Below are 18,725 nucleotides of genomic sequence, written 5' to 3'. Positions count from 1 at the left end.
GAAGGGTCTTGAAGGCCAAATGAGGATTTTTACATTTGATCCTAAAAGTGATAGGGAACCAATGGAGTTTATTGTGGAGGAGTCTGACACAGTTAAGATATGTACTTTAGGAAGATCAGTTTGAGAAATAAGTGAAGGATGGACTGGAGTGGAGAAAGACTTGTAGCAGAAAAACCAATCAAAAAATTTGGCGTAGAACCTCTCCCAATCCAGTAACCTTTTCTGCATGTAAAGGAGCCCAAGAAATACTCTATTAACACAAGTCAAAATGGAAGAAGAATGACACCTGAATGTCAATCACTTGTAAAAGACTTATTAATAAGGGAGTTAATATTTTAGAAATTTAGAATCTGACCAGCAAGAAGAGATAGGAATTTCTTCAGAGCAGAAGGCCTTAAGACTAGAGATAATATAGTTGAGTAATGGAGCAATAAAGTGAGATAGCAGATGATAACTAGACAAAACAGTTTTAAAGCAAGGAGTAAATTCCTAAGTCTAAGGACAAAGAGAAGTCCCAATAGAACTTTGAGAGGGCTGTGGCAGCCTAAAAAAGAGAAGAGAGTAGACCATTGCTAGGGTGTTCAAGGTCTCCTGGTAGGAGCACAGATTAGCCTAGGGATAGCAGTAAGAATTATTAACTCCCTCATCTCCTCTCTGACACTGGATGATGGCTGTACTCTATAGAGTCATTTGGTGACATGACTAATTCAGGATGTGTTTGACCTTTATTAGGAAAGCTCCAATGACTGTTTCTGATGGGCTGTTTGTGGGGGGAGGGGAGGTTTGGGTAGGAAGGTACCAATGTCTAGAACCTTTTAACTCTGCAGCCTCAGAAACTGAAATTCTATCACTTTATTTAGGGATGGTTAAGCTTGAGGAACTGAGTTACACTAATGAAGTTCAAAAGATTGAGTTATAAACCAGAATGCCAATTTGTTAATTTACGGGGGGGGGGGGATATGTTTACCTAGTGGTCAGAATATTCATATCTATTACCTCGCATCTGGGAAACTAAGTCATAATCGGAAATTTTCTTTGCAAGTAGAAGGAATTAGGTAGGCTTGTGTCTCATCCAATTGAAGCTTTCTGAGGTTTTCTCTCCTTGAGGGCAGGGCCTGTCTTGTGATTTTTTTTTTAATCCCTAGAGCTTAGCACAGAGCCTGAAACATTAGTAGGTGGTTAACAAATATTTATGATTGATTAACATGATGGGGAAAGACAAGATTCAACTTCTCACCCGAGCTTAAATCTACCAATGGAGTTTATGGGCAAACCAAGCTACAACAAACATTTTCATGTTCCTAAAATAGCAAAAAGTGACTTTCAATCTGTAAAGAAAAATACTTCAAAAAAAATTTGCCTCAAAGTTTATATGAAAACATTTTTTCCCCATACTCAAAAAATTTCTGGACATTACAAATCTCAAAGCCAGAGATTATCTTCCCATGTGAGGTAGTGCTAGATGTATTTTAACTGGTTATGATGAGAGGAACTTTGACACTGGAGAAAACTCACTTTCAAGTCAGGAAGTCCTGCATTTAAGTTCCTCTTTTTGGGGACTAGGCAACCTTGGGCCAGTCCCTTTTTAGCACCATCCCCTCCCACTCTCTGTAAGTCTCCAAGCCTAAAGAGAAAATTGGGATCTGGTTTGCACAGGCTGGGCTAGGGTCTTTCCATGAAATCACAGGTGTGGCCCACTCTTCCTTCTCTACCACCTAACTCATTATCTGACTGACTTTTCTTGAATACCATCTTTAAAGTCATCAAAACTTTTCATTCCTACCCATCTTCTGTTTCAAATTTTTTGAGATGTAGTTTCCAAGATTTCCATTTATCTTACTTTTTGCTATATTTAAAGCAGATTGCTCTCCTTGATCTCAGTAAACTATCTCCAAAACACAAAGTAAGCTAAGTGACTTCTGGGGAGAATTCAGTAAAACAAATAAGCCTATCATCCATTGCCTGCTGAGGGACACTACATAGCCATTATCCATTTACTACAGAGGGTCAGACCAGAACATGGTAAATTTAACACCGATTTGGAATCAAAGGGCCAAAAAGCTACCCCAGTCCCTCACATAAAGAAAAGCTCCAAGCCTACAAAGCAATGGCTCACTTCAATTTTTCCCAGACACCTCAGTGGCCTCTATCCCATCGCTGAACTTAACTAGTAGCTTAGAGCTCTAAAGAGAAAAAAATGGGGGGGGGTGTCCCTACCACCACTGCCCAAGAGAACAGTGGCAGAGATGCTGCTCTCTTTCAAAATCCTCTGCTCCACATGGATTCCAGATTTACTTAAATGTTCTTGTTACTCCAACATGTGACAGGATGTTTGCCAAGTCTTGTCAGTTTTATAATTCTACCTGCAGAATGTCTCCTGCAACCTTCCCCTCCTCTCTACTGCATTGCAAACACTGGCTTCATGCCCCCATCACCTTTAATCAGGGCTAGGGCAATAACTTCCTATTTGATCTCCCTGCCTCAAGTCTCTCCCTCTGCCAATACGCTGTCAACACAGCAGAAAAGGAGACATTCCTAAAGCCTGGGTCTAACAGTGACACTCCTTTGCTGAATCAACTACAGTGGCTCCTTCATTTAACTTTAGAAACTGACACAGATCTCTCTGGCATTTAAAGCTCTTGACAAGCTGCCTCCGAACAATCTTTCTAGACAGTATATTCTCCTTTACCAGCAATTTGGTGCAGCCTAACTGGTCTTTTCGCTGTTCACTGGCATAGTAGAATTCTTAATTTTCTCCTATAAGACCTATTTAATTCCCTCAGCTGTCAGTGCCTCTTGGCCAAAAAAATCACCCTGCATTTATTTTAACATACTTTGTATAGAGGCTGTTTTCATCTAGGATTTCTTAATCTTTTTTGATTTTGCGGGAAGCCCATATCCAGCCCCTTCTCACAATAATGTTTGCTAACATCTACAATTGAAGGAAAAGTTATAGCTCAGATAGAGATTTGGGAAAACAAAAAATTTTCCCCCTCATTGAGGTTAATGAGCCCCCTGAAATATATCCAGATCCCAGGTTAAGAACTCGTGCTTAGACTGCAAACTCCTTGTGAGCAGGGATTCTCGCTTTTGCACCCTCAGTCTCTAAACACAGGATGTGGCAGGTAATAAATAAATGCTTATTGTTGATCATTCTTATAAAACTCTGTTTCTGCTCCTCGCTAGCTCAAGCACATACCCTACATCCAAATACAGGATGTCCCAAAAGACTTAGTGCGATTTTAAGTTAATGAAGTTTACATTTGGGGATTCCCTGTATACTGGCATGTGAGTAAAAAAAAAAATTTGACACTCTCTCCAGTCTCTTAAATTGGTTAATTTTACAAGTGCACTATGAGGCAGCAATATGAACAGCTACTTAGTGTGCCCATAACAAAGATCCCAGGTTTTAAAACTTTGGGGAAAGTTTTACTTGGAGAAATTTTTATTAACTCTTTTAAAGAGGGTCTAGGAAACAAAGAAACTTTGAGTGCATCATATGTTATTCTTAAGCTACAACATGAGCATCCTATAAGTATGAGGAATAAAGAATCTGGTAGTTGTAGGTTTCCTGCCTCTTTAGATTATCTATCTAGGGGAAGGTTGGCCAGCCTTGTCCCTAGACTAGGAAACAGTAACTAAGGGACTACAAAATTCAGGTTGATATTCTACTCTTTCCAAAAATTTCTTAACCTGGGGACAAAATTTTCTTTAAATTTGTTTAATGTAAATGACATATGAAAATGATATTCAGAATAAAATGCTGTGTTTCATTCTTTCATAATGGACTCACATGGCATTGTTAATCTTTTCTTGTTTGTTCTAGTACTTCTTTCCCTCCATGTTTAGAAGGCTACATAATAATTTTGTGTTAAGTGTATACATTTGTGTTTTACAAATTTATAACATAAAAATGCATACAATATATGCACATATGCTAACATGATATAGTATTTTATTAATTTAGAATATTTTAAATATATACAACACATTTATAAAATTTATAAATATTCAGTATATGTATTGACATACAGACTACATACATGGCCATAGCGGAAAAAAAGACAATTTGAGTCCAAATATAGATGCAAATTATCTCATGCTTATAACTTCTGTCAAACTTACACCAAATGACTTGCTTACTCTCTCTCTCAACAGAATAGGAAGAATAAAACATGAATGCTTAAAAAAAAAGTCAGAATAAATCAATATGAAGAAATAATAGTATCTGTACACTGCATTGTAGAGATAAAATAATGCCTTCTATAATTATCAAAGTTTGTGAGCAACTCCTGAGACAGTAATACCCAAGATAGTTAGAACAATCCTCTCAGCAAATGCAAATCCCAGAAGACAGTTGGCATTTGTGTTACATAACCCTTCTCAGTTTCTGTTTTAGTTCCTGAAGTCTCCCAGCATTTTCTGAGACAGTAGTGTCCATGGTACAATAATTCTCCCAGAAGACTAATCTGTAGGGACAGTAGCGTTTGTGTTATATTAACCCAGTGCCTACCAGGAATTCAGTAGACCCTATGTTAGCAGTATCTTTTAAAGGCTTACAGGAATGACAGCTGAGCCCTTAAGCATATATGTATATATGCCCTTGTATGTAGATGCAGTATACACCCAAACCACCTGAAAACTAGCTTTATGCTAACTAAGCCTTTGGAATATGAATATATATATATATATATATATATATATATATATGTATGTATATACACACTCACACCCACACACCCCAGATGGGTAAGAAATGTAACCACTGGAGATTTTAAAAACAACCACAATATCTATTCTTTACACTAAGATTTAAAAATTCATTTTTTCAAAGCTTAGCATGTAGACTATGTGTAATTGTACACAAATAGATGAAAAACAATAAACTAGCCTTGGCCCAAGCTTGCTTCTCTCCATCTTCTGGTATAGTTTTACTGAATTAATGCAAGTGAAAAACTATATAACTCTGAATCAAGGTGTGATAGGTCAGAACACCAGAAAAGTAATCATTATCATCATCTCTCCATGAATCTAGTGAGTAGAGAAGGCAACAATGTAAGATTTTGGGAAGAGGAGAGAAAGAAAGTTCAATTATTTGGTCTCAGTTCTAATCCTAAAACCATGGGGAAACCAAGGACCAGGTTTCATAATCCGTTATTGGGAACAGCCATTCCCTTGTCACATATATTCATTGTACAGGAAGAAGTCCAAAGTAAACCCACTTTGGCCTGCCCTTTCATAAGTTCCTATTGGTCTAAAAATACTCTCTTTGATTCCACTCTCATGTGCAAAATTCAATTCAAAGTTCCATTCTCTCTTATTTGAGCTAGACATTGTACATGGCAACACCACAATCTCCTAAAAACCAAAGTTGGAATGGCCCAAATAATAGTGGAAAAACCCATGATGGCCACCAGTAGGTTGTAAGACATTTCTGAAGATGCCCTACACATAAAAATGGTGCTGGGGCTATTAAGGAAATGTATGACCAGAAAATGTTTATACATGACCAATAAAAGAAGGAGATAATAAACAGATGAACTGTTTTGAGTGCTGCATTGGTACCCATTCTAGTGAGTTTGGTAGATTCCTAAATATGCTCTGAATTCAAGTGCATTTGTGTTGGGAAGGCAATGTATACAATTTTCTCTTTCTGGCTTCCCTAAATTGGGATAATTTTAAGTACACAAGGTGTAATAATGCAAACTTAGCCACTGACAGCTACTTGATGGGTCCATGAAGAGCAAAGCCTCTAAGAAGGATCTTTGAGAGAACACAAACAAAAAATTGTACAGAATGGGAAAGCTTGTGTAGGTTACAGTTTGCAGTGAAGTGGTCCTTGTATCACTGAAATCACAGATCCATTAAAGCATGAAGATGCTGGGCATCTAAAATAACCCAAGGCAGGAGATGAACAATACAATAGGTTTAAACCTCCCTGGGTATTTACATTAGCAGAGAAGGAAGAAATCCAAAATATTCCCTAACTGGTAGACTGTTTCCAGTACACAAGACTGGATCTCCTTTTCTCTCCATTTCTCCTCACATTACCACTCAAGGATAAGACTAATTTTTTCCATAGAATATGAAGTACTTTCCCCCCACTTTTATGTGAGCTCTCTGAAATCTGTTCTTCTGGTAATATAAGTACAGAATTATATCCTTCATTCCCATTTGGGGTAATCATGTCTATTTCTTCTGTACAAGGTACAACTCTTTGCCATATTTGATCCCAGCAAGTCTGAAAAGTGATGCCATATTCATCTACTTTGTATTTAAATCTCAATTTTCTTTCTTACCCTTACTCAAAGCCTTTCATCAGAGGCCAACTTGCTTTTTTTTTTTTGCTATGCAATTGGGGTTAAGTGACTTGCCCAGGATCACACAGCTAGTACATGTCAAGCGTTTGGTCTGAGGCGGGCTTTGAACTCAGGTCCTCCTGACTTCAGGGCTGGTGCTCTATCCACTGCACCACCTAGCTGCCCTCCAACTTGCTTTTAATGTACAACTAATGTACAACAGCAAGCAGGCAAACATTGCACAATTCTGGCTTGTAGCTGTGCTAATACCTATGGAAAGAGACTAGAGTTCTGGAATGAAATCGATGTCTTTTGTGGCTTATCTTGAAAACTCCTACTGTTATCCGCTATAGCAAATAGCCTATTCACTGCTAACCGTTGACTACTGTTCCTTTGCTCTGGTATGAATCATCAGTAATGAGCCCTAGCCTAGCCTACTCATGCATAAGCTGTAACCAACAAAGAGGTCTTCTTCCGAATGTACCGGTCCTTATGATCAAAGTTTTCAATGAATCCCCAAGATCTTTTGAATAAATGCCAATCCTCTAAGCCCAGCATTTGAGGCCCTCTATAATTTGACATTAACCAATCTTTTTAGCCTGATCTTCCACCATTTCACTCTGTAGCCCTTCCTAGAACAGAAACATCACCAGATTGGAAGTCAGAAGACCAGTGCTCTCTTGGCCCTCTCTGAGCAAGTTACTTTCTATCTAAGCCTCAATCTAAAGAGAGTACTAGACAAGATCAGTGGTTCTCCAGCTGTGGATATCACCTTTCAAGGGATCCATGATGTTGAAACCATTTTCACAATAATACTAAAGTCATCATCACCCACATAAACCAAAGCTCTGGGTAGGGGTCCTCAATAAATGTTGTTACATGCATAAAGGGGCCCAAAGCCCCAAAAGTTTGAAAGCTAACACACCAGATTTCTACACTTCATTCCAACACTAACCATTCTACAATCCCATGACCAGGCCAAAGTGCTCATCATTATTCAAACGCATCATCCTGTGTTCCCAACTTCCAACCTCCATGGTTTTTTTCATACTGTTCCTCCCACCTGAAATGCCTTTCTCTCTTTATCACCCTCTACCTTCAGTCCAATTCTTTCCCATCTTACAAGGTTCATTTTACAAAACTATCTCTTTCACAAAGACTTCATGAATTCCCTTCATCAAAATGGATACATCTCTCCTCTGAACTCCCATAGAACTTTGGACTTCTCACATTCCATTCTACCCAGTAATGCTTATCCATCTCGATTTTCACTTCCTTGCTAGACTGTAAACTCACTGATGAATGACAAAGAAACTATCTTATTCATCTCTATATCCTTCAGAATACCTAGCACACTGTCTTCCATATAGTCAGTACTCAAAATATATTCATTAAATAAAAGATAAAAAAGGTTAATTTTTTTATTTATTCTATTTATTATTTCTATTTTTCTATGTATGCTTCAATTTTTTAAGCTATTTAAAACATGGCCTTGTTTTTTATTGTAAGCTTTTATTGTATTTACTATAAACTTTAACTTAAGAGGACATACTACAAATTGTTTACAAGTAATGATTCATAAGATAAGCTGGTTTTGTTTTGTATATTACCCAGATATGTAACCGCCTTCTGATTTGGCCCCACAGAAAGTAAGCTACTTGAGGGGTAGTTACTATCTTTGTGTCCTCAGTGCTTAGCCACAGTGCCTAGAACTGAATAGGTGCTATGAAACTGAGTTAATAAATACTTGATTGATTAAAAGAAGGTCCAGCAATATTTTCATATTTCAGCAACTCAGATCAATGGAAGACTAGATGGAAGACTAATGGAAGATTAGAATCAGCAGTGCTCCTGGTGCTTATTCTCTAGAGAAGTTTTTGACTAGTGACAAAAATGATGAACAATAAGTTTTCATTTGATGACTTACCTTACGAAATTGAGTCAGATGCCTACTCTAACACATTGCGCAGTTTAGAACAGAAAGTGAAAATCACTGCTCAGATATGATGGGAAAACCATGACTCCAGCCCCTTAAAACTTATCAGAGTTGTGAATGGGGATGAGTTAAGAGGCAGGGATGGAGGCCAGACCTGTGATTTGATTGCTATAGAGGAGCTGCCAGGTGGAAAGACTTCCTTTACCAATACAAGTGGGTACCTTTTCTGCTTTGTGAGCCTAGGGCAGTGGTGTCAAACTCCGATGGAAACCGGGCCACAAATCCACATATATAGATCCCTGCAAGCTGTATATTGACTTATTTCTAAAATGTGATATGTTTTATTGAGTTTTTATTTATTTTGTTAAATATTTCCCAATTACATTTTAATCTAATTAGACAAGGGAAGAGGAAGAGAGGGAAGGTAGTATGTTTAGAGTTAGGATGTGGGTTCAAGTTCGCCTTTCATTCAGTAGCTCTTTGGCATCAATTCCCTCACCTGTAAAATGAAAAATGGGTCTAAATGATCTCTAAAGTAGCTTCCAGCTTCATATATGAAACTGTACTCAAAATAATCCAAGTTTTGTTGGCTAATCTTCTATTACAGTAAAACTTTGTTTTGTTTAAGTTTTCCACAACCTTTTCACTAAAAGCCTGAGCTAAAAAAAAACCTATAGATGTAGTGTGAGCAAATGTTAGACGATCAGTTGGAAAAAAAAACTCCCTTTAGAGTTTTGGATATGTGCTAAAGAAAGAGCAGAGAAAAACGGCATATTCTTAGTATAGAGACCCTCCCCCTCCCTCAGGTTTGTATGTGTCAACCTATTAAGTGAAACGAGAAAAAGCAAACTCTATCCTATTGTTAAGCATTCAATACCAACACTGTGGCAAAGAAACAGTTATCAGCAAACCAAGGGTACCACTCCAATAGGAAACTTTTAGCACTGCCTATTAGAAAAAGGACCTGTGGAAAGGGGAGCTGAAGCTGCCACTTATCTAAAACATTTCATTTCTTCCCCAAATATCAGATTATTCACTTTCGAGAAAACGAATCCTTATTTAAACAAAATATTTCTGGCAGGGCCAGCATTTTAGAGGATCTGCAACCGAAATGAGTTGAACAACTCACCACTCACTTTAAAAACCACTTCGGTTGAAGTTTTGAGAAAGCACCTTGAGATGTATCCTAACACAGGGATTCTTCCAAGTTCAATTCCATCAACAGCTGTAATAGGAAGAGGGAAACCTGAGTCTACACTGCCATCACTTAAGCCCTCTTGGAGTTTTAGAAAAGAAACAGTTCTTCACGAAGATATTAACTTTTTTAAAGAGGCGAAAAGGCGCAATAACGACCTGTTAGAATTATTTTCAGGTCCCATTGTAAGAGGCAGGCCCTGCAGCAAGCAACGGGGCTTCGTCATTGAGCTAGCCTCTCAAAACTGAAAGATCACAGGATATAGTTAACAGGTGAAACACAATAGTGGATTATTTTAAGCAGTAACTGCGGCTTCTCAAAAGCTATTTATTTCCTGCTAGCCCTTGAGGGACACACAGAGCTCCTATACAGGCTGGCACAAGTCCACAGCCACATTTCCAAAAACTGAAGGTAAAAAGTCAAGTCTCCCCTTTACCTAACAAACAGGCGACTCTCTGGAATGCCAAAGCTTGAGGACGGTTCTGGGTTGGCATTTCTAGAGCTGTGCTGTTATTTTATTAACCAGTTGCCTCTCAAAAAGGGGCGGGGGTTGGGGGAGGAACAGCCAAGGTACTTCCTATAAAAATCTAATTTCTGCCACTAACCTCTCAGGTGGCCTTGGGAAAGCTGTGGTTTAATCTATGCTTTCAGTAAAATGGGAGTGAGCATTCTCACAACTGACCTAAAATGGTCGCAAATGAAGGAACTGTAATCCATCCAGTAATGAATAACGTGATAAAAATAAAAAGCCCAGGACCCTTCCTCCCCCCCCCCAAGAAAAGTAGGGATGCCAAGGGCAGGGGGGCAGAAAATAAAACTCAGCTCTCAGCTCCCCCCTTCCGTCTTCTCTTTCCGCAGAAGGCAAACTTCAGCCGATTCTCCCCCGGGTCTGCCGCCCACCCGCCCCTCCCGTCGCCTCCTCTTACCCTCTATTAACCGTGGCCCCGGAGGCTCCTGGCTAAAGGCACTTGCCTGTCGGAGCGCAGCAGCCGCAGCCGCAGCCACACAGACCCCAGCGCGGCCAGGTCCGGGTGCTCTGCAGCAGCTCCCCGGGGGGGAAGAGAATCCGCTGGAAAGTTTCTTCCCGAGTCTTCCCCCCGCCCCCGGGCACCTTCCCAGGTGCTCGGCGTTCCACAAGCCCGCCCGCGACCGTGACCGTGACCGGGGCTGGAAGCTCCGGGGCCAGCCCGCCCCTCGGCCGCCGCCCGCCCGCTGCACCTGGGTACTGCGGCAGCGGCGCGCGCTAGCGGCTCCGGGGCCGGGCTGGGCCGGGCTGGGCTGGGCACGGCTGGAGCTGCTCCGCCGCCCTCCTCCCCGCCGAGCCAAGCCCCGGCGCCCCCGCTTGTCCTCCGGTCTGCGCCCTGCGCTGTGCGCCCTGCGCCCCGCGCCCCGCCGCGCCTGACATCATTCATTCTCCTGCTCTCCCCCCGCCCACTGTTTCCAAGCCCTGACTCACCCGCTGAAGCGGCGGCCGCTGTGGCTATTCCGGCTCTGGGCTGAGCCTGAAAAACCGGTGAGACTTCTCAAGAAGCGCCCACCTGACCCGCCCCTTCTCCGGCGTGGGGGTTTGGCCTCCTTCTGGCTCGGCGTCCCGGGGACCGCGCAGCTGCACGAAGCGGCTCCGGGAAAGTTCTGCCAGCGCCACTGCCGGCCGAGTGCCTCGGGTGGGGCCTGAGAGGGAACCCCCGGCCCGCGCCCTGGTCCGCCCCGCGTTCGCCCCAGCCGGGGCCTGCTGCAGGAAATGACAGCGGAGGGAGTGTTCACACGCTCTTGGGCACCACGAGGCAGGGGCAGGCGTGTTTATTTAAAGGGTGTTCCCGTCGCGGAGATCAGGAGGGGTTGAGCTGGCCTGGAGAGCCCGGAAAGGTTCCCAGCCCACGCACGGCGGGGGCTGGTGGGGCTGTCACGGTCGCCCCTAGTTAGGACCGAGCCACCTTTACAGTTCCCTAGAGGTGTGTCAGCCGTCCGCAGGCGTGAACTCCAGTTCACAGCTCTCTGTTTTAACGAGGATCAGTTTATTATTACTCTTTTTATGACTAACAACTTCATCATTCGTCCGGACTAATGTGGTTTTTGTTTAGAAAGAGAAACCGGTAACCAAAATAAACAATCCAAAACAGTGTTAGGCTGACTCTTCTAGCTGAAGGAAAGGAGCCCCAACAACTTTTTCCATTGCAGTGTGTGTGTGTGTGTGTGTGTGTGTGTGTGTGTGTGTGTGTGTGGCCCGCCAGCCTGGGCTTCTCAGGCACTCAGCAGTAACACTATTATTGGAAGTTGTGTTACTTCAGAAAAAAAAATATCAAGGCTTATAGGCTTTAAAAAGAAGTTACCTGTTTCTACACATAGGGTAGTTTCAGAGGTAGGAGCATTTTTATTAGAATGACTAATTAGATAGGTTTCAGGCAAACACTAATTAGTCTAGGAATCTGAAAAAGTAATTTTTACTTAAAACTGACCCCAAAGATTGTGTTTACTATGAGCTATAGTTCTACATTTGGCATGTATACATAACCAATAGAGAATAATGATATATTGACAAGTGGCGCTGGCTTGCCTATTTGTGTTTGATTCATAGTGTCCAGAAGTAATTCTTATTCATAATGCAACATGCATGTAAGGGTAGCAGACAGAAAACTGGCAGAACTCCGGAATTCCATCCTCTGCATTCCCCCCACCCAAAAAAAAAATCTAGTTTAAGTGTGTAAGGTCTCAGTATTATTGTGTCAAACCCACTTGCTTAATTCTACAGAAACATATAAATACAGAAGAATGTGCAACAATTCATTGGTCAGCCCCCCCCCCCCATACAATTGTTCTTTTCAAAGAGCAGCTAATATTCACGGTTGTTTTTAATCCAAGGCATTTTGCCCAGAAGGCAATAGTAAAGTAAGCTCACTTGCTAAGTGGTGGTCAGAGTTAATGGGACTACAAGCTAAATGCTTTTACAAATGAACTAGGACCAGGTTCATAGGTGTATGTTCCCATTAGTACCAAATGGGATCATTGATCTAGAGGTGGAGGAAGGGATCTCCCCTAGTCCAGAGCCCTCATTTTATAGGTGATGAAAGAAGATGACCTCCAGGGAGGTCACCCAGGTGGAAAGCAACAGAACCCAGGTCTACTATGCCACATTAAAGCTATTTGTTAATGCATACTATATGTAATGCTCTGTGCTTGGGAGGTGGGGCGGGGGGCAGGGAGGATGCAAAGATATGAACTAAGAGGCAGGTAGATGGTGGGCCTTAGAGACAGGAAGACTTGTTTTCAAATCCTGCCTATCATGCACTGGCTATGTGTGATCCTGGACAAGTCACTGAATCTCATCTCCCTTAGTTTCTTCATTTGTAAAATGAGGATTATAATAACACTTACTTCCCAGGCTTGTTGTCAGGATCAAATGAGATCATATTTGTGAATGCTTAGGGCACGTGGTAGTTGCTTGATAAATGTTTGTTTTCTTCCTTCTCTAAAAACTCTCTAAGACTATAATAATTGGCTAATGTTGAGCTCCACTTATATAGATCTTAGTTGCTTGCAAAGCACAATATTTATTATATGCTGAATGTAATATCTTGTACATATAATCGGTTGTCTATAATCATATATTGCATATATTATTTTATCTATAACATGTTGCACATATATGTGATATCTATAATAGTGTATTATATACTATATGTTCTCTATAATATATTGCATATATTATAATATTTTTATATGTACATATATGGTTTTCCTCACAACAATTGTATAAAGTAGATGCTATTATTGTCCCCATTTTTTATAATTAAGGAAACTGCGGCTGAGAAAGGTTAGGTGACTTACTCAGAGTTACACAGGTCATAAATGTCTGAGGAGGGATTTGAATTTAGGTCTTTCTGACTCCACACACAGTACTCTATCCAAGACTACATGTTACCACCAATTAAAGATGATTGCATGCATCATAAATTGCAGACAAGGTGCCAACTGGCATTGTTAAAGGAAGTTTTTGTCACTGACAGTTTACTGTATCAAAAAAAGGGGGCAGCTAGGTGGCACAGTGAACAAAGATCTGGCCTTGGAGTCAGGAGGACCTGAGTTTAAATCCAGCCTCAGACACTTAACACTTGAATAGTTGTGTGACCCTGGGCAAGTCACTTAAACCCAATCACCTCACCAAAAAAAAAAAAAGCAAAATGAAAGAAGAAAGAAAGACATCCCTGACTTCCATCATGTAGGAAGAGATATAACATACACTGAATAAATGTAGTACAAATTTGAAGTATATGAGAGAAGGATAAAATGCTAGGAGATTAGATGAAAAAGAAATTATTCTTACACCATAATACAGGAGTACCTTCCAAAAGATATGTTCCTCAATCATATACAAGTTATCTTCCAATGACTTGATGCTTTCTTCAGGGCCTCAGCTGGGTACAGTCAAGGGAGGTTCCCATGGAGGAAGTGACATTTTCCTGGGGCCTTGAAGGCTAACCTGGTCTCTGATCTTGGGTAAGTACTCATCATTCTGGCTCTACTTTCCTCATCCACATAATAAGGGTCTTGGGCCAAGACGGTTTCTTTTCCACCTGTAGCATTCAAAGGGTCAGTGGGTAGGGTCAATAAGACACTTCAGGTGGAAGAGACAGAGTGAGCAAAAGTACAGAGACTGAAAGAAGTGAGACATCTTTAGGAGGCATCAGGTAATACATTTTGACTGGTGTGGATACTGTGAGCAGAGTAGCATGAGGTAGAGCTGAGATGGCCAGAGATGAGCTGCTCCTCCTATGGGCTTTCCTCATCTTGCTGTGCTTTTTCACTGGAATTTTGGAATTATGAAATAGCTAAATGAGATAGTAGATAAGAGTGCTAGACCCAGAGGCAGGAAAGCTTGAGTTCAAATCCAGCCTCAGACACATTTACTAGCTATGTAACCCCGGGCAAGTCATTTTTTACCTCTACCTCAGTTTCCTCATCTGCAAAATGGAGATAATAATAGCACCTACCTCACAGTATTACTGTGAGGATAATTTGAGCTATTTTTGGTAGTGTTTTGCAAACCTTAAAGCATTACATAAATGCCAGCTTGGTATCTCTGGTTTTCTTCAAGATTGAATTCAAGTGCCCCTTTTGCATGATGCCTTTCCTGGTTCCCCCCACCCCCATTCCCTTCTGCCAGATGCTAGTGCCTTCATCTTCAAGCTTATCTTGTATTTGCTTTATATGTTTCATGTAATACATTCATATATGTAACTGTTATTTCCCCAATTAGGAGGTAATACACTTGAGAACGGGGGCTAATTTTTTTTTTACTTTACAACTCCCAAATCTAACACACAGTAAGTTTTAATTTAATTAAACACTTAATAATCAAGCATTTTAAATTAAATCAAACATTTAATGATGCCTGCTAGATTAGCTGGCATAATACAAGAACACTGCCCTCCCCCACCACCAGAAAAGAGATGTTTCTAAGGATTTTGCAAGTCTTCAATATGTAGCTACAATAATATTAAAATGAATTATAAAATTGTCCTTTGTATTCAAAAGATGCTGTTGGTGGTATTTCTATCAGTGTGCATGAATGGGGCTGAAAAGTTCAAAGCATGACCAGCAGCCCTTTCCACACTGCTGTGTATTGTATAGACAACAAGAGCTCAACACAATACTCAGAAAGAGCCTCTTGTCTATAAGGGAGGGAGTTTTATTACATAGTTCTGTCCTTGATTCCTCATCTTAGATTTGCTGTCTCAGCTTTGTGTGCCTCAGTTTCCCAATTGTAAAACAGGTTAATGTTTATTACTAAAGCACTTAGCCTCCAATGATTAATCATAATAGAAAATTTCATTCCAAAATAGGTATATAACATAGAAATAATAGAATTTTAGAACTAGAAGGGACAGTGGAGATAATCTAGTTGACTTTCCTTATTTTACAGCAAGCAAGAACAAGTATTTTTTAAGTGCCTACTATGGGCAGCTAGGGTGGTGCGATCGATAGATCGCCAGGCTTGGAGTCAGGAGGACCTGAGTTCAAATCTGACCTCGGATACTTCCTAGCTATGTGACCCTAGGCAAGTCACTTAACCCTGTTTGCCTCAGTTTCCTCACCTGTAAAATGAGCTGGAGAAGGAAATGGGAAACCACTTTAATATCTTTGCCAGGAAAAGCCCAAATGGAGTCACAAAGAGTTGGATACAGCTGAAATGATAACAATAGCAGTGTGCCAGGCAGTGCGAGATAAGCTTAAAAAAAAAAACAGCTGGACTCTCACACAGTCTAATGGGGAAGGCAATATACCAACAACTGTGTACAAAAACAGATATATGCAAGATGAATTGGAGATAACAGGGAGAAAGATTAGGAAACGAGCTCCAAGAGAATTAACTTGTCCAAAGTCAGACAGGTGGAACAGTGCTGGAATTAGAAGAATCTAGGTCTTCCAACTTGTATGATGGAAAACAATGATAGGAGGTTATATACTTATTTTTCTGACGAAATACTGTGGTTTTGGCTTTTTGTTTTTACCTAGACCTGTGATTTCATGGATGTAGAGAATTCCCAAAAGTAACTTGGGGGGAAGTGGTGCATCACCCAGCCAAAGTGTGTCAGAGGAGGATCTTGAACTTTATTCTGAGGCCAGATCTCTATTCATTATGCCACGCTGTCTTTTAGACATTTTTTATTTTATCCAATAGTTTCTCCCCCCCCCCTTAGGACTCACCTTCCTTTACCCCTTTACTGTACTTGACACCACTGCTGACTCCCTTTTTTGGGGGGAAGGGACTAGGCAATGGGATTAAGTGACTTGCCCAGGGTCATACAGCTAGTAAGTGTTACTTGTCTGAGGCCAAATTTGAACTCAGGTCCTCCTGACTTCAGGGCTGGTGCTCTATCCACTGCACCACCTAGCTGCCCCCATTTTTTATTTTAACCATGATGTAAAAACAGACAGTGAGATGGAGTGCTTGGACCCAGAGTCAAAAAAAAATTCTGAATTCAAATTCAGCCTTAGACACTTATTAGCTGTGTAACCCTGGGCAAGTCACTTAACCTCTGCCTCAGTTTCCTCATTAGTAAAGTGGGGATAATAATGACACCTTCCACAGCTGTTGTGAGAATAATATGAAATAATATTTTTAATGTGCTTTGCAAACCTTAAGGTGCTATATAAATACTAGCTATTTTTATGCCATGGGTTTTTTTTTATATTTGCATTGAATGGATATGCTACCTGTAATATACCAATACAATGAATTTACCAGCAAATGAAATTCCTTAGAAGGAAAATGATGCCATGGGTCATAAGGCACCAATTCTTTCTAGTTCTATTTCCCAGTTTTTTTTTAGTGTACGCAGACTTGTACATGGATACTTTTTACTCATGATTCCATGGATCTCTTTTGTTCCAATTTCCATGTATATGCTCACACAGCCCAAACTGGACCCATGAAATTACTCAACAGTATATGCAAACATCTATCTTCAGAATGTATTAGGTCGCTCCTGTAAGATTCCATCACTCTAACCTGACTCAGAAAGCTTATAACCAGTTTAAATTCGCTTTCATGAAGAAGGGATATCCCCCAAATTTGTAAATAGAGGCACTGTGTTGTAATGAAGGAACAAAGAGTGCTAGACTTGGGAGTTATGAGAGGTATGGATTTGAATGTGACTTCTCATGTTTACCAGTCACTTCACTTTTCTGAACTTCAGTTTCCTCGTCTACAAGGTGGATATAACAGTACTTATCTCTGGATTGTTATGGGTATCAAAAGGGATAATATATGCAAAGCACTTTGTGAACCTTGAAAGGGATATTAAAAAATAAAAAAGCTATTACCAAAATATTTTCACTTGGAAAATGGCCAGGAACTTGGCATGTTATTGTTGGGCATCAGCTTGATTGTGTGGACAGCTTTCAGCTGAAACCAAAAATCTGAAAAGAAAGATGGAGAGGTGCATTGGTTTATAGACAAACCATTTTCTGAATGAGGGAGAAAGTATTAACAGTGCAGCCTTCTGCTTATGATAAGATGGCTGGCTTTATTCCAGAGTTTCAAACAGCTTATAAACACTAACTCATTCATTTTTACAACCTCCTCGAAAGGAGATAGGATGAGGGCCATTATCAGTACTTTTAAAGAAAGAGAAGAAGCCAAAGGTAAGTAATAATGACTAAGAAGGCTTCTAATGTTTACCTAGTTTTTTTCTTTTCCTGAATATAGGGAGGTTTTAAAATAATGCACATTTGAAGCCTATATTACTAACAGAATCTATAAATTCCATATTGTATAATACTGCCCATTTATACCCATGTCCTTACTACAAAGGCTCCAAAGTACTTTCATATACATTAACTCATTTATTGCATCTTTTCAACTTCCTCGGAAATTAGTTTTTGTTGAGTCATTCAGTTTCCACTATTCAGTATCAAACATTGATGATTCAGAAGACTGCGTGTGTGAATACATACTTACTAAACGCTTTTCCTGCCTTTAATGCTTTCCAATCTTGTGTTTCTAAAACTGTTAACATTCTTTTTCTTCCCTCTCTTCTGCTCTAATCTAACTAATCGACATAAATACAACCTTCTAGGGCTGTCATTCTTTGGTTTGATGCTGTATACTTTCTTTTCTTCTTTTTAAATCATAAATGCTTTGTGAGAAGAAACTGACTTTGTTCTATACTGTGGAACCTGGCCACCTCTTCTACATACCTTGTAGCCAATCAATAAATACTTAATGACTTTTCTTTCTTTCCCATTCTATTGCAATCATATGCTATGTAATTATTTTTCTTCTGCTGGTGTTTATTTGACTTCATCCATTCTTAATTTCTTCCGCCCCACCTCACCTTTTTCTTTCTCCTTTCTGTATGCCTTCTTATGATACCACATTTTAATTGACATTTCATTTATATGCTTCTTAAATATTAGTTAGCTTATCTTCACCTATATAGTACTATGATGGGGTTTATGCAATTGAGCTGAATTTTCAGGTTTTTGTGATATGTAAAAAACATGAACTTATTAGCATATTCCTTTGTTAATATACTTTTTTTCTAGGTGCTTTTAGAAACACTGTACCTTGATCCTGATGTAGTGATGTCATTTTAGACATGACTTAGCCTTAGAAAAGAATTCCTCTCCAGGGTCTATGAACTTGTTATTTTAAAATATTTTGATAACTATATATCAGTATAATTGAATCTTATATTTTTTCTTATAATAAATTATATTATATTTTATTTAATTATGTTTTATCATATATTTTATTTTATATATTCAAAAACAGGCGTCCACACTGCCCAAG

At 39.9% G+C, this 18,725-nt stretch overlaps 1 protein-coding gene across 5 annotated transcripts in view; it reads right to left on the bottom strand.

The window, feature by feature from the left end:
• The window catches only part of SGMS2 (sphingomyelin synthase 2), a 112,984-nt gene extending 101,608 nt beyond the window's left edge, over positions 1 to 11,376 (bottom strand). For 2 of the 5 annotated variants that reach the window (XM_078149001.1, XM_078149005.1), the window contains exon 1: positions 10,887 to 11,376. The gene's annotated coding sequence lies outside the window, so the exon portion shown is untranslated. Of the gene's footprint in view, positions 1 to 9,364; positions 9,461 to 10,356; positions 10,732 to 10,886 lie in introns of those variants that run through there. The other 3 variants (XM_078149004.1, XM_078149002.1, XM_078149003.1) reach the window with 3 other exon arrangements.
• Positions 11,377 to 18,725: the final 7,349 nt, after the last annotated feature.

This window comes from Phascolarctos cinereus, unplaced genomic scaffold (genome assembly GCF_003287225.1).
Source record: "Phascolarctos cinereus isolate Bilbo 61053 unplaced genomic scaffold, phaCin_HiC Scaffold_9;HRSCAF=440, whole genome shotgun sequence".
In the NCBI taxonomy this organism is placed as follows: domain Eukaryota; kingdom Metazoa; phylum Chordata; class Mammalia; order Diprotodontia; family Phascolarctidae; genus Phascolarctos; species Phascolarctos cinereus.
The sequence above is the reverse complement of the archived record's forward strand: the minus strand, read 5'-3'. Positions and strand labels throughout refer to the sequence as shown.